A 10,882-nucleotide genomic window follows, 5' to 3' on the forward strand; every position below is an offset into this window, starting at 1 on the left:
CACTCTGTTTATGACAGATTGCATTAAAAGCAGGCTTTTGCATGTGTGCTGCTTCTATATGCATGTCAGCTTTCTTTCTTTGTTTTCTGTTGCTACAGAATATTTGTTTAGTTTTCCTTTTTAGTGTGTTGTTTTTTTTCAGATGAGGAAAGACTCTATGTGATAGTTTCAATTAAAGTCATTTGGATGAAGCATAAGTAAATGAAATCCCAATAAAACAGGCACAGTTTTTTTGGGTTGGGGGGTATTGCAATCTCCCTCTGCTCTGTACCAAAGCTGGCATAAGTTTTAGGCATCTCCATTTCATGTGAATAGCTGATCTGTGTCCCTGTGAAACTTGTGTACCAGATGGTTCTGTTTCAAATCTTACTGTTTGTGGCATTTCTTCTCCAAACAAAAAGAGTGATCTTAAAGCAATGTATGGAATTTTTGAATGTTGCAGTGTCTTCTGGTGGCTGAGAAAATATTCTGTGATTACTATGAAACATTCACTCTTCTTTTTGTAACGTTCTTAAAATATGAGCTTTATAGGTTATGGTTTTTCCCCCTCATTCTGCATAGTTAACCAGAGCACCTGCAGAGGACAGTTATTTATTCTTTTTTTCTTTGTATTCTGATGACATGAACAATATGATCTTAATCTGTACATCCTATCTCCAGAGCAGTGGTTTTCCTCCCCTTTTTCCTGAATTGATGATGACCTAAGTGTTGATATGGTAGGTGGGTGGAGGGCTGGGGGAGTAGAGAAGAGCTAATGGCTTACTGAACTAATCATCTTGTCCAGTCTGTTAGCTTGTGCAGCCAGCACAATTTAAATGAACTGTGTCTTTGAAAATAAAAAACTTCACAGGCCAGGTCACAGAATCATAGAATGGTATGGGTTGGAAGGAAAGGAATCTTATAGATCATACAGTTCCAACCCCCAGTGCAGGTGGGAGGCACTAATGGACAAGACTTATAAAGAATTCTAGATTTTTTTTTTCATTGCAAATTTTAAAGTTTTAATCAGAGTAGAAATAGGATTTTGAATACTCAGTATTTAAGAAACTGAACTGAAAGAGAAGATCACAGTTAAAAAAAAATCTGTGCTGAGCTTTTAGAACCATCTTTCATACTCCCTGAGTAAGCAGTCAAATGCATTAATAGAATACAGGCAACAAAAAGATGCTGTAACTGGAACAGGACCAGTAAGTATGAGGAATAGAAGCTGTAGCAAAATAAGGATGATACAGAGAAGCTGTATAACTTCTCTGCACCAGTTTTATCTCTGCTGAATGCTGTGGTATACCTGATCTATAACGTGTTAAGGATGAGAAGGTTGCAGCTGGGGAAATCACGAGAGGAAGTGCTGGATCAAGTTTATGAATTAAAAAATAAAGTGTATGGCTGGCTGGTAAATCCAGACTTTTAGAGGAAAGTAAACAGCTAAATCATAGAATCATAGAATAGATTGGGTTGGAAAAGACCTCCAAGATCATCAAGTCCAACCCCTGATCCAACTCTAATTACTATATCATGGCACTAAGGGCCACGTCCAATCTCTTTTTAAAAACCTCCAGGGATGGTGAACCCACCACCTCTCTGGGCAGGCCGTTCCAGTGCCTGATTACCCTCTCTGTAAAGAATTTCTTCCTAACATCCAACCTAAACCTCCCCTGGCAGAACTTGAGCCCATGCCCCCTTCTCCTATTGTTGGTTGCCTGGGAGAAGAGACCAACCCCCACCTGGCTATAACCTCCCTTCAGGTAGTTGAAGAGAGTGATGAGGTCACCTCTAAGCCTTCTCTTCTCCAGACTAAACAACCCCAGCTCCCTCAGCCTCTCCTCATAGGACTTGTGCTCAAGTCCCTTCACCAGCCTCGTTGCTCTTCTCTGGACCCGCTCCAGCACCTCAATGTCCTTCCTGAACTGAGGGGCCCAGAGCTGAACACAGTACTCAAGGTGTGGCCTCACTAACGCAGAGTACAGGGGAAGGATCACTTCCCTGCTCCTGCTGGCCACACTGTTCTTGATGCAGGCCAGGATGCCGTTGGCCTTCTTGGCCACCTGGGCACACTGCTGGCTCATGTATGACTGAACACCTATCAAAAAATTAGAAATCTTTCTAAGATCAAATGATCATAGCCTGCAGACCTAGTATGGAGAATGCATTCATATCAGGCTGCATTAAGATCTGGAATCTTGTTTCATGTTTTTTAAGCCTGGCTGGCTGTTATAAATCTTACTGCAGTTTTAGCTGGGCATGGTAGTCTTGCACATTTACAGATGAGACTATACATGTACAGATTTTTAGAAAAAGAAAGCAAACTACACTGTAGAGGAACTGAACTGGCAGCTCTGGCACAATGCAAGTAGTCTGCCTAGCATAGTTAGTGGATAGTATTTTTATGGCTATTTTGGTTTTTGCTTTAGAAACCTATCATACCTGCTGTTAGCACTTGATGTGATGAGGTTTACTATGGAGGAGCTTCTGCTGAAGCTTTGAAGGGGAATAGCTTCATCTCCTTTTAGTTTTCTAATTCTTTCTTTCCATCACCAGTTTGTGGAAACCTCTTTCTTTCTCTCATGGTTCCACATTCTGGACTGACTTTTTTTTTTTTCTTCTTTTTTTTTTGGTCTGTGTATAACAGGGATTACCCTGTGCTAAAACAAAAGAAGAAATTCCTGTGTTGTGCCCCCTGCTCCCCCAACTGATAACTCTGGAAGTGTTGAAAACTGCCTTAATGCTTTCTTCTTTCGTTCTGTAATCCAGAGGAATATCCTCACACAGACACCAGTCCTGAAAGCATTTGTCTGGACTCAAAAGTGTGTCACTGCTCAACATGAAATAACTAAGTAGGGAAATATTGGGAAACCAATCAGCCCTGTTTTTTTTTTTTTTATTTAAAAAAAAGAAGCGTGTATGCTAATTCTGGACAGATGCTGCTCAGCAAGTGAGAACCACCAGTCTATTAAAACCATGTTACAATGTTGGATACCATACAGAAGTCTTGAGCTGTAGGAGGCCATTCATATATGAAAATTGCATCTCGATGAGATGATGAGAGAAGTTCCTGCTGGCTGGGCAACATGCATCTCTGCACCGGCTCTGCTGTCTTTGGTATCCAGCCCAAAGACTTATGGGAACTATTAAAGAGGGAGATGGCAAGACAGACTTCAAAATCAGAGTTACTAATATCGTATCGCAAGGCCGTTGCTCTTGCATGGAGATCAGCTCTGCAAATTAATAATGTAGTTCCATGCAGTTGTTGCGTTTCCATCAATAGCACTAAGCTCTTATATCACCCATGTTGAAAGCTGTCAATTTTCAGCCTTTGCGCTACCATCAAGAGAAAGTGTACAAGTGTACAAGCATTTCTTTTAATAAAAAAACTTAACTTTCTTGTATGATGTTTCACTGCCTTTTCATAGTAAGGGTTTCCCCTCATGAGATGTTTCAGAAGACCATGCTGAGCAAAATAGCTACCATTTTTCTTTCAGATGTAGCAGCACCAGAAGATTCTCTCTAGTTTGAAGTAATGCCCTGTCTGGCATTGGCTCTGCTTGTGAAGTTGCCTCTGACTAATTTTTCAAAAATGACATCGGTAGCCCACTAAGAAGCCTCCAGGAGACTTCCACAAAGCAGTTTTTAAAGTGTGTACCCTTGGCAGAGGCTGCTGTGGTGATGCACTAAATTAGTTCACTGTTTGAATTGCTCAGCACGCACTAGCTGTGTCAGGGGGAGCACGTTCCTGTAGTGGCAGATGGCAGGGAGGAGAGGATGGTGAACTGTTTGCACGAGAGGTGTTTAGAGTGGTAAAGGCTTGATGTTTCTCCTTGCTTGGATGTCGTGTTGACAAGAACAGAGCAGATGCTCTGACCCGCTCTGTGCGGAGGAAATGACGTGGAGAGTGTGTTAATCCATGCTTGTAAGGTGAGCTTATTCCAGAGGTGTAGCAATCATGTTCCAGTATTCCCTGAAAGAAAAAGGCAGGTGGGATATATTGTTTTATTGTAGTACTCAGAGATCCCCTTGAGGGTTGAGGGACCAAGTGTGATAGGTAGTGCTCAGATGTTGGATATGCCCTGACATGCCTGGGGGCTTGAATACATCATCTAGTCCAGGCAGACTAACAAGGTCCTTCCTCTCAGCTGAAGTATGTAGTCCTGTAAATATCCTTTGTGTGCCCTAAAGGAAATAAACCACAACTTAGTGTTAACTCATTAGTGTTTTCTCCCTCTAATTTAGTATAAACTCATTAATGTTTTCTCCCTCTCTACATTCCTCCTGATGAGCCAGGTTAGAATTGGAATTCAGGGTTAGAATTAAAAATAATATGTGCAGCTCTTTGTGCAAGTGAAGTAAAATCTTTAACTCTGCAACATTTCCCCCTTATAACTTTAGAAAAGTTGATGGAGTGGAGAGATGGGGAAGGAGGGCTTTAACAGGACACTTTATATTTGTGATTGGCCCATTCCAGCCTTAATGATACAGACTTTTCAAAAGTGTCACTGAGATTACTTCCCGAGAGAACCATGAACAAACATTACAAAAAACCCTATGACTTGTAAAAACTATTGTGTTATTCAAGATAATGCAAACCAAATGTATAAATTCTATTACAGGAGCATCCCGCTTTCTCTTGTTCATATTCTTCATGTAATTTCGATTTCATTTATAATATTTTTCAAAACTAAATTGTGTTGTTCACTACAGTCAATTAGTGGTTGATTTTTGCTGAAGCACAAACGTGTTTTCTGAGTCATTAATAAAATCGGCACCAGTGGTGCTTGCTACAGAAAGTAACTGAAAGGACAAACAAACGGTTGAATGGTTTTCAGTTTAGCAGGTTCAGTTTGGTGCATTACTGGACAAAACCCTTGATAAAGTCTTGTTGGTTTGGCTTGAGGAAGCTTTGTGCCGGCTGTTTCCCACTTTAGCTTTTTTGCTGAAATGCCCCTAAACAAAAATAAGTCCTCCTGCCCTCATCTGTTGATGCAACGACTCAAATTAACACATGGTTTTTGACTAACCTGAAAGAACTTGCCAGGTGCTGGAGGTTTTCTATTTGCATCTGGGTTCACAAATTTAAGTTTAGGGGTCTGGGTTTAAAAAAAATTTCTTGGAAGTCGTTGATGGTATCTTTACATAAATTTAAATAGAGAGGTTTAATGCCAAAAATACAATCCTGCTCTATTTAAACCTTTTTTTTTTAAACCCCTTCACCCCACCCCTACCCATGGAGCAAATAAATTTTGTAATTTGAGATTCTTTCCCCTTCTTCTTGCTTTTTAACATCTGAAGTTATAGATTCAGGTTTCCAGTGCTAACTATAACCTCAGAAATGTTGTGTATACAGCAGTGGCAGTGACAGTGTTCTGATGAACATCTGTAAAAAACATTACTTGGAAAACCCACTAAACATGAAATAATGAGTAGCGTTTTTAATCCTTCCTCTTATTTTTATGCATACTGTTTTGATAGAGTAGTCAGTTTTATTTAAAAATCACTGGACAGTTTTCTTTCATGGATAAACTGTATGTTAATCTGATTTAGGCTGTAATCAAACTGAGCATCATTCAGAATGACTTTAGAACATCTTTGCTCATTACAAAGGGGCAAACATCCATATAGGTGCTGCAGTTGTTTCACAGTACTGTTCTTTGCACCTTATCCTGTTGGGAGTCAAAATTATTCTTGGTATTGTGTGATTAAATTTGCGCGTGCACTTAAGAGATCCTGTTCTCGGTCACTGACCCATTATCTGACATGTAGCACTTGTAGCTGTGTCATTTTGCTACTACAAAATTCTACATGTTCTACTAAGAAAACCCAAATACCAGTTTTTACCAGTTTAGTTAAAATGAAGCTGGAGTTTTAAAAAGAGATTATAGGTAATAGAATAAAAACAGATTGTTCCTTAAGAAACTGGACTGTGACTTTTCCTGAGCACTTAATGAAATACTGGATTTAATAACAAAGATTTTTTTTTTAAGCTAATGATATTAGGAAGGTGGTGTTCTATAGTCTTACTGACTTTTCCAAATGTGAGATAACTGTTCAGTTTTTCTTCTTAGTAGATCGACCTATAAACTAATTTGAAATTTGAAAATTACTCCAATACCTTATTAGCTGTAGCGTAAAACCTTTGCATATATATGTGTGCATCTAAACCTTTTTGTTCTTAATACCTTCATATTCACTGCAGCAGAACTGACTTATTTCTAGAATCTGTGATGAAATTGTGCCAGTGTTGTCGTTTCTCAAATAACAGTGAATTTTAGAGATTTTACTTAACTCTCGCTTGTTTCTACTTTGACAATCTTGAAATCGGAATACTTGCTCTAGTTTTGTTAGCTCTCACTGTATCGGTTTAACTGTAGCATTTAGTTTCAGGGCCTAAGAGAGACAGAAATCTAGTTTTGGTGGTTACTCTGCTGAAAGAGAAAACAGAAAAGTAAATCATATTTTATTTTACTGATTTTCAGTGTAATCTTAGCAACTTTAAAATACACCAAAAGAAATGGCAGTGCTGCTTTTATTTCATGAGGGCATCAGTTAGGTTCATCATGTGAGTAATAAGGAAAAAGTTTAGACTAATATGTGTGTGTGTGTGTGTGTTGGAGGGTAGGAGTGTTTGGTGATAAAAGTGATTGATGGAGAAAGGAAAGTGGCCAATGATTTAAAAGTAACAAGTGGAAAGTCGTGAATCAAGATGAGAAGCAGAAAGCTGTGTTCAGCATCTCAGACCTAGGAGCTTGGGTTTGAACACATCCCATATGTGTGGAATGTTTTATTACCTAAGAACATAGATAACTTCTGTTTAATGAAAGTGATTGGATTGATTTTAATTTTTTTTTTTTTAAATGGGTAGTCTGGGAAAAGCTTGTTTGCAGAGATAAGACACACCTGACAGCTGTCAACTAAGAAATGTTTGAATAACAATGTATTAGCAGTAGTATTCAATAAATAAATTGGATGTATCACTTCATGTAGAATTTGAAATAATATTTCTCTTTTCATTAGTTTTTATAAATGGAAGCTTTTCTCTTTGCTTTGAACAAATACCCCATTTTGAGACGAGGAGCTATTCTGTGGCACCTAATTTAGTGTGTGTAGGTGAAGTGGTACAATACTTCTTTGAGTTGTTCTCTTTCCTCCACTGAATAGCTTTGTAAAGAATTGTCATTCCTAGGGAACAAAACAGTTAATTTAAAAATAAATGAATAAAATAAAGGCTTCCATATGGTTGACATCACATTTGTGTTTTGTCTTCCCATTTTTATTAATATGCAATTTTGGTTCAACTTTGGATATTGCATCTGCAACCAGATTTAAGTTTATTTAGTGAAACTGCAGACTAGGTACTGATTTGGAGCTTGAAATTGTCACTAGGAACTCATCTGCTTGACTCTTCAGTCTTTTGATTTAGATTACTGTGTTTTAGTTACTGTTTCAGTGATTGTTGCCTTCTTACATCTTATGCTTTGCAGTTTCAGAATGGCAGACAAACTCTGCTAGGTAATAAAATAGTGATGTGTCTGTTTCTTGCATGGTAGTACCCCATCTCAATGCTGTAGGTATTTATTTGTTCAATTGGCATAAACCGTTGTGCTTTGAAAGGTCCCTTTGGGACAGTTCTTAGATGTTATCTGCAGGGTATGTGCACAGGAAGGACAGCAGTGTGTCAGTGCACAAATATACAAATAATATGATGAACCTTGGTCGTTTTTTTTAAACACTAATCACAGACAGAAGGGTTCAGTAATTAAGTATCTTCCTATTGCCAATAGTTTAAAAAAGAAAGTCTGTCCCAGTATATGTGAGGAAAAGCTAATTCCAGCAATCAACATATGAGTATCTACAAAGAAAATCCCTTGAAGTCTCATTTATTAATACCTGCCTCATACAATCTTGTGTCATTGTTGTATTTCAGGTATCCAGTTACGATGAATAATATTTGGTCCTATTATTATAATTGTTACTTCAACCAAGAGAAGCAAAACTTGGTGGTAGGGTGGGATCCTCAGGAGTTACCAAGTCTGGCTAAACTGTGTTTGGGTCAAAGTCACTGAGAGTTTCACTGTTGATTTTTGTGGGAGTCAGGTTAGGTCACTGCACAGTGCTTTTGAAATCCCACCTCTAATTATTTCTGAGTTGAGTGTGTGATTATTTCCTCACAGGGAGGAGTCCATCACCACAGCCTTCCAAAAACACCATACAAGTGACACGCATCTGTCAAAATACCAAATTTCAGTAACTTTAACCATCTCCTGCCTGAGAAGCTGTATTAGTAAGGCTAATAGGCTGGTGTTGAGCATTTGCAAGCACGGTAGTGAAAAGAGTGCTGTGGGCTTCACTGGAAGTTGTAAGTGCTAAAGACCTCCAGGATCATGCTCTGGATGAGCCATTCAGTAGCATGTGGTCTCTCACAGGCTAGTTTCATGCTTGCTTGCAGTAGTGGGAACTAGCCAACCATGACAAAAAAAAAAAGAACATTGTGGGTCTTAAGCTTGTGCTGGTGCTACTTCTGCTTTTAAAGTGAACACGATCTGAAAGCCCCTCTGCACTCAGCCTGTGAAAAGCTCTCAGCATGTGCCATAGCTTCTGAAATCTGTGGAACAACTTGTGTCGGTGCACGCTGGAGGAGCGAACCTTCTGGCATGTAGTGTGCTCTGGAGTTAACCCATCTCCTAACTTCAGTTTTCTTCCCGATTTTTCCCTTGGTGGTGCAGAGTTAGTGGCATGGAGTTGTCTAGAGGTGTGAGGGAAAGAATAGCATGTAAATTTACTTTCAGGTCACAGGCCCTTGTTCTACTGGAGTGACTCACTTGAAGCGATACTAGTGTCCAAGATAAAACCTCTCAGATGTGTCATGCAAGATCCTTATTGTCGTAATTAATGTCACAATATAATTATCATCCTTGGCTGAGGAGCCTGTCAATATATCTATTTACATCGTCTTTCTAAATGAGTATATCTGTGCAGGCTGTTGTGTATTAACTTATGGCTCTGGAGCCACCCTGGTTTCCCACAGCAGGCATCCCTTCTCCTGACAGAAGGCAGGAGGGACTGTTACTTGATGCCATTGCCTCCAGCAGCAAGCTGCTTTGGTTTTCAAACTGACGTCATTCTCGTTGTCCCCTCAGCTGCATTTTGCCAGGCAGCTCTTAGGGAAAACGCCACATGCTGTCACTGGCTTGGTGTTGTCCTGATGGTGCCTTCTCCTTCATCAGGCACTGCCATGTCTCCATCTCCATGCTTAGCACTGTCTGCAGAGCCTTCCCCACTCTGACTCTACCTTCCCCAAACCAGAAGGCCATAGACAGTAGCATCTCTGCTTTGGTTATGGCATGCTGGGGTTGGCCTGTCAGAGCAAGGAAGTCTTATAAAGCATGGTGGGGACAGAGCAGGCTCTCAAATCTGTGTGGCTGTGAAGAAGACCGTGTTTGAAGGGGTTGTGGTGGGTTGAGAAAATGGTTGATGCCATGTGTAAGTGGTGATGAAGAGATGGGGATGAAGTATCACCGCATCCTTTCTGACATAGTGGTGAAGTTCATGCATCTTGCAGAGGATTAGCATGATGGTCTATCATGGTGCCAGGGCTGAGGACCTCTTATAAAAGGGATTACTCTTTGATGTAAGATGGCAAGTGAAGTAACAAAGTGTATGTACGTGAAATTAAGGAGAGGTTTCCGAGCTAGCAAAGCAAAGGTGGTGTTGGAGAAGATTCTGTCTCAGGTAGCCACCACTGTTGAGCAGTGAAATTTTCACCCCCAATCCCAGCTGGCAAATGAAGAGCCTGGTAGATGCATGTTGTGTTCTGCCTCGTTAGCAAAGGATCTCTTAGAGGTAAATGTGTGACTTCCCATGTGTGTTGTTGAACACGCAGGATTATTACAGGGGTTACAGAAAGATAAACTAAGGTGCGTTTTATGGTGAACCTTTTGCTGTGAATCCTTATCTTTACAAGTACATCTGAAAAATTCATTGCTCTACGTCTGAGATTAAGTCGAAAGACTTAGAGTGAATGATTTAGCTTTTGTGTGTCTGAGCGGCAGTGTATATTCTTGGAAGTCCTATTTGAGAAGTTAGCTAAATATGCTTTCAGAAGCATTCTTTTTCTTAACAGTCATAGGAGCAAAACGAGCTTTGAAAATAAAATGACGGTTAAAATGAGCATTGACAATGCAAAGCAGTAGTGTGTGATTATAGCAGTGTTTTAAATATACCCAGTAACATTTTCAATGCATCAGAAATTGTTATCTAACTTCCCTAATTGATCACGTAACTTATTATGATAGCTGACTAAGAAAGTGAGGCTAACTTTGTGGAAGAAAAGTATGGGTTTTATAGTTGACTTTTTTGAAGTTTCCAAAAAATAAAAAAAACCAAACCAACACATACCACAGACATCTTTCTTCTCTGAAATGTGTTTTGTTTGGTTTATCAGCTAGATTTACTAGTTAACAAAATGATTGTATGGGATCAAAAGAAATTGCTTATCACAATTCTAGGTTGTAGCATATCTTCAGAGAAAGGGAAGGGCAGGAGAAGATGCAGCTTAGTTTGGTTTTTTTTAGAAATGCAAGAAGAGTGAGATTTTGACCAAGACGTTTACACTTTTTTGGTAAAGATGCTTCTATTTTAAAAAAACTTGCTATTTGGCCTTGGGATAAGCATGACTAAGCTATGTGCTGGTGTCTTAACAACAAAGCAGATGTGAAAATAGTGTTTTAAAATCTGGCTGCACAGACGTGATCTCTGCTTATCTGAATAACTGCGTGCTTTTCTCAAAGTCAATAAAACTGCACCACTCTAGAGCAGGACTTGCACAGTGGTAGGTAAAAAAATGTATTTAACTTGGATATTTTCTTCTAATTCCTTTTTGCTTCTTTACACA

At 39.4% G+C, this 10,882-nt stretch overlaps 1 protein-coding gene across 1 annotated transcript in view; it reads left to right on the forward strand.

Moving 5' to 3' along the window:
- The window catches only part of DUSP22 (dual specificity phosphatase 22), a 36,763-nt gene that overhangs the window by 14,756 nt on the left and 11,125 nt on the right, over positions 1 to 10,882 (forward strand). The window lies entirely within an intron of this gene.

The sequence above is a fragment of the Antrostomus carolinensis genome, unplaced genomic scaffold (assembly GCF_000700745.2).
Source record: "Antrostomus carolinensis isolate BGI_N321 unplaced genomic scaffold, ASM70074v2 scaffold53209, whole genome shotgun sequence".
NCBI classification, from domain to species: domain Eukaryota; kingdom Metazoa; phylum Chordata; class Aves; order Caprimulgiformes; family Caprimulgidae; genus Antrostomus; species Antrostomus carolinensis.